This window comes from Meriones unguiculatus, chromosome X, assembly GCF_030254825.1.
Source record: "Meriones unguiculatus strain TT.TT164.6M chromosome X, Bangor_MerUng_6.1, whole genome shotgun sequence".
NCBI classification, from domain to species: domain Eukaryota; kingdom Metazoa; phylum Chordata; class Mammalia; order Rodentia; family Muridae; genus Meriones; species Meriones unguiculatus.
In genome coordinates this window covers 12,213,483-12,219,205 of record NC_083369.1, presented here as the reverse complement: position 1 = coordinate 12,219,205, position 5,723 = coordinate 12,213,483, and the positions used below count along the sequence as shown (strand labels likewise).

At 43.7% G+C, this 5,723-nt stretch overlaps 1 non-coding gene across 1 annotated transcript; it reads right to left on the bottom strand.

The window, feature by feature from the left end:
* Positions 1-3,262: 3,262 nt before the first annotated feature.
* On the bottom strand, positions 3,263-3,389 carry LOC132650244 (small nucleolar RNA SNORA17). The gene has a single exon (XR_009588624.1). It is a non-coding gene; the product is annotated as a small nucleolar RNA SNORA17 (small nucleolar RNA).
* Positions 3,390-5,723: the final 2,334 nt, after the last annotated feature.

The window sequence follows — 5,723 nt, the reverse complement described above, 5'->3', positions numbered from 1 at the left end:
CTCTTATAAACCAGCTTGTAACAGAATAAATAAAATACACAACTCACTTTTAAAAATCTTGCCAGAAAACACTCAACTTTTACTGGTAAAATTGTTGATTTTTATTTTGGTTAAATTAACTTCTAAAATCATTAAAGTCACATTTTGGAGAAGGAGAAGGAGCAGCAGGAGGAGGAGGAGAAAGAAGAAGAGACCTAGAGAAATAATTGGTAGCCACGATTTGCTCTTGATAAAAAGGAACCTGTCAAAAAAAGAAAAAAAAATAGAGAAATGTTTTAACAATGAGTGGGAAAACTACAAGGATATCACAGAGGAATTTTCTTCTCCATATCCCATCTGTCAAATCTATAATCCTTGGAATGTTATGAAGAAGAATATAGACAGGACTGTTTTAAGTTTTTAAATTATGGCACTTATATACTCTTGACAACATTCTTATTATTATTATTACCCATTTTCTGGTAAGCTAGATGTTTTGCCTGTTTATGATTCATTTCATCTGAGTAAAGATATTTTGAGACTTCAAATTTCACACATTGGGAGTTTTTTCTAGTAATAAAGGTACCCATTTCACAGTGATAACAATTGAGGAACTCTATAAGGTTATATTGCTTAGACAGTTTTACTTCTAGCCTCCACCCACACATCTTGGTATGTATGAGTATATATACACAAATACTCAATGAATAAATATAAGAAATAAATATAATAAAGGCACTTTAGAAAGTAAGAATGGCCTGGTGGTGGTGACCTACACCTTTAATCCAAGCACTTGGGAAGAAGAGGCAGGCAAATCTCTGAGTTTGAGGCCAGCCTGACCTACAGAGTAAGTTCCAGGACAGCCAGGGCTACACAGAGAAACCCTGTCTTAGAAAACCAAAATAATAACAATAATGGCTCCTAAGCTTCTAATATTCAAAATAATCCCTCTGCTTCAATACTATCTGTACTTATGTGTTTTGTCCTAGCTTCTCATTCAAAGTTGATTGCATTCCTCTTCCAAAGCCTCCCAAAACATTCCTTCCTTCTTCTTCAAGTTAGAACATTTGTTTTTTATTATTTTATTAATTATACTTTATTCACTTTGTATCTCCCAATCAGCCCTTCCCTCCTCCCCTCTCGATCCTACCCTCCCACCCCCTTCACGCATGCCCGTCCCCAAGTCCACTGATAGGGGAGGTTCTCCTCTCCTTTCTGATCTTAGTCTATCTGATCTCATCAGGAGAGGCTGCATTGTCATCTTCTGTGGCCTGGTAAGGCTGCTCCCCCCCAGGAGGAGGTGATCAAAGAGCAGGCCAATCAGATTATGTCAGAGGCAGTCCCTCTTCACATTACTATGTAACCCACTTGGACTCTGAACTGCCCTGGGCTACATCTGTGCAGGTTAGAACATTTGTTTTAAGGCTTCTCATTCATAGATTTTTTTTCACTTTTCATTGGTTCTTTGTGAATTTTACATCATGCACCCCAATCCCACTTAACTCCCCTTCCCCTCATACCCACCCTCCACCCTTACAACCTTCCCCCAACGGAGAAAAAAATCTCATTGTGGAAGCTGGAGTGTGTCACAGTGTGTCACACAGTATACCCTTTTGGCCACGCTTCTTTGTTTGCAAATGTTCATTGCAATGACTTGTTGGTCCTGTACAAAGCCTCTGGCTTCTGCTACTCTATCACTACTGGAACCTCAGTGAGACTCCTCTCAGATATCCTGTTGTTGCCCTGTGTCATGGGAGATTTAGGTTTGCATCTGTGGTGCAGGCTCTTTCATGCACTGCAGCAGTTCATCAAGAGGCTAGATGTTGGTGTGGGCCAATTCAAAGCCTTGGATTTGGGACTGAATGCTGAGTATTTGAGCTATTCAGCCTTCTGGCTTCCCTTCTCTCATGCACTTAGAATTGGCTCACCAACAACCCCCACTACCAGGCCCAGCTCTACCCTTCTACCCAGGTGTGGTGCAGGGCCCACTCTTTCAAGTGTTGTAGCCAGTGAAGGGCGTGGCTGGCTCTTCCACTCTCATGACCCTGGGGCCAGCTCTCCTGCTCTAATGACCCCATGAGCAAGCTTCCCTGCCCACCACTGGTGCCAAAGGCAAAAGGGAAGGGAGGGGATCTCTCCCTCACCAAAAGCCACTGTTTAGCAGACAAGAGGCAAGGCCAGCTCTCCCACACTCTGACCTTCAGGACACATCACCTACAACCCCTACCTCTAGGGCCAGCTCTACTGAGCTGCCTAGGTAAGGTGCAAGGCCTGCTCTCCCAAGTGCTGCAGGAGGACCAGGTCTCTTGCTCTAATGATCTTGGGCCCAGATCTTCTATCTGCCATAGCTGGCAATGGGCATCTCTCCACTGCCCATGTCACCACATGGCAGATAAATGGTGGAGCCAGCTCTCCTAAACTCACACCCTTAGGGCTGGTTCACCTTTACCCTTGCCACCAGGGTCATCACTACTGTGTTGATCAGTCAAGGTACAGGGCCCACTCTCCAAAGAGATGAAGCTGGTGAGGTTGCAGGATCAATTCTCCTACTCTCATGCCCTCAGGGCAAGCTCTCCAAGTATGGCCGCATGAAGGGTGGGGCCAGTTCTGCACAGTCCTCAGACATCAACATGTCCCCAGGTGGCAGCCTAAACCAGGGATGTCCACCTGGCTTTAAGTGGTAACAAACTCTTGCTATTGCAGGACCACAGACCCAGACATAGCCCCTGGTGTCAGCACAGACCAGGTCTCCACCATGGTCCCAAGTAGTATCACAGCTACTCACATCAGATTGTTCCTCAGTACCCTCAAGTCCCCAGTTCTTTCTCTCTTCATTGGTCCACGTCCTTCTGTTTCTCTTTCTCTTCGATTTCTTTACGATTGAATTGTTCCTCATAGTGGTGCCCAGGGTCTCTGAGTTTCTGGGTTGTCTCAGATGCACTATACTTGGCTTGTGCATTATGGAACAGGGCAAGGGTCATCTCAGGCATGGCCTGCCCTGCCTTCAGGTCTGCATGGCACCCAACTGGTGGTTGTCTCAGGCTAACTCCTTGTCCAGGCCCCATAGCTCTGGTCTGGTGGTCATCTCTTGAGCTTGCTCCTCGCCTGGATAACCCAAGGAGCCCCATGTGAGGGTCCCTCTAGGGCTCACTCTCATCCAGATCCCTCAAGTCCCAGGTGGGGTTTTTCTTGTGTCAGGCTTGCTCCAGGTCCTAGGAGCTGTCTGGGCCTGTGTAGTGCCTGGTGCAGGAACCTGATTGTCTCTGGTTCGCTTTTCTCAGGGAATGTTAGGCTACTAATAAATATCTATCGGTCAGAACACTGAGCATAGACATAGCCTCTCTCCTCTCTGCTACCTACCAATGCACATGTGATACAGCAGCCACATCTGCAAAGCTCCTAGGGGCAGGATAATTCTTTATAATAAAGGTATTTTCTGGTAATGTACAGGTTGGTTTTTTTCTACATCTTCCAATAAGCTTTTAATAATACTTATTCACTAAGTCCCAGAAACCTCAGCAATGATCATGGGGCTTCTAGATTGGTCATGGGGTATTTTCTGTTCTCAAAACACCCACTACCTTAGGCCTTAATTATTCCATAATCCTTCAGCTTCTACCACCTTTCTGCAAGTTAATGTTTGCATTCTAAGATAGACCTAAGGCAGGACTTCTTTGATGCTCACTAGTTAGTGAAGTACACTGTATAATTCCTACATACTATCACAAGTACTATATGTCTTGCACAATAATTTCATTATAACAAACAATCCAAAACAGGTATCCTTGGTATCTCCACTTTTATAGTTATAGTAGTTTAAGTACTTTAATTTTTTCCATGTATTTATTTTTCATAATTATTTTATTTTTATTAATAAAAAGTCTTGCATATCAGTTTGATCTCAAAGATGCTGTGTAACCCAGGTTAATCATTATCTTCTGATCTTACTTTTTTATTTCTTTTTTTAAAATTCTTTATTAATTACATTTATTTACTTTGTATCCCCCCTATGGATCCCTCCCTCCTCCTGTCCCAATACTTCCCTTCCTCCCCCCTCTGCACGCATGTCCCTCCCCAAGTCCAGTGATAGGGGAGGTCTTATTTTCCTTCCTTCTGACCCTAGTCAATTAGGTCTCATCAGGAGTGGCTGCATTGTCTTCTTCTGTGGCCTGGTAGTCACCCCTCAGGGGGAGGTGATTAAAGAGCAGGCCAATCAGTTCATGTCAGAGACAGTCCCTGTTCCTATTACTATGGAACCCACTTGGATACTGAACTGCCATGGGCTACATCTGTGCAGGGGTCTTAGGTTATCTCCATGCATGGTCCTTGGTTGGAGTATCAGTCTCAAAAAAGATCCATGTGCTCAGATTTTTTGATTCTGTTGCTCTCCTTGTGGAGTTCCTGTCCTCTGCAGATCTTACTGTTTCCCACTTCTTTCATAAGATTCCCTGCACTCTGCCCAAGGTTGGCTATAAGTCTCAGGATCTGCATTGATAGTCTGCAGGGCAGAGCCTTTCAGAGGTCCTCTGTGTCAGGCTCCTGACTTGTTCCCTCTTTTCTTCTTCTGATGTCCATCCTCTTTGCCTTTCTGGATAGGATTGAGCATTTTAGCCAGAGTCCTCCCTCTTGATTAGTTTCTTTAGGTGTACAGATTTTAGTAGGTTTATCCTATATTATATGTCTATATGAGTGAGTATATACCATGTGTGTCTTTCTGCTTCTGGGATATCATGTATTTAATTTTTAATTAATTAGTTAGTTAGTTTATTTATTTAGTTATTACTGTTAATTCCCTTTGTATCCCTGCTGTAGCCCCTTCCCTTATCTCCTCCAGGTCCTGCCCTCCCTCCCTTTTCTCCCCCTATACCCCTCCCCTAGTCCACTGATAAAGGAGGTCCTCCTCCCCTTCCAACTGATCCTAGCCTATCACATCTCATCAGGACTTGCTTCATTGTCTTCCTCTGTGGACTGGTAAAGCTGCCTCCCCCCAGAAGGAGGTGATCAAAGAGTCAGCCACTGAGTCAGTATCAGAGACAGCAAATGCTCTCCTTAATAGGGATCCCACTTGGAAACTGAGCTGCCTATGCTCTACATCTGAGCAGGGGTTGTAGGTCCTCTCCATGCATGGTTCTTTGTTGGAGCATCTGTCTCTGCAGGCCCCCTTGGGCCCTGATTTTTTTGGTTCTGTTTTTCTCTTTATGGAGCTCCTGTCCCCTCCAGGTCTTTCTATCTCCCCTTTTTTTCACAAGATTCTTTGCACACTGTCCAAGGTTTGGCTATGAAACCCAGCAACCACCTTGGAAATCAATCTGGTGCTTACTTAGAAAAATAGGAATAGTGCTACCTCAAGATCCAGCTGTACCACTCCTAGGCATATCTCCAAAAGATGATCAACAATACAAAATGGACATTTGTACGACTGTGTTCATAGCAGCTTTATTCATAATAGCAAGAATCTAGAAACAACCTAGATGTTCCTCAATGGAAGAATGGGTACAGACACTGTGGTACATTTATACAATGGAACACTACTCAGCAATTAAAAACAAGGAAATCACGAAACTTGCAGGCAAATGGATGGAACTAGAAAAGATTATACTGAGTGAGGTCACCCAGAAGCAGAAAGACACACAAGGTATATACTCACTTATAATTACATATTAGCTGTAGAATATAGGATAAACATACTAAAATCTGTAGTCCTAAAGAAGCAAAATAACAAGGAAGACCCTAGGGAAGATGCT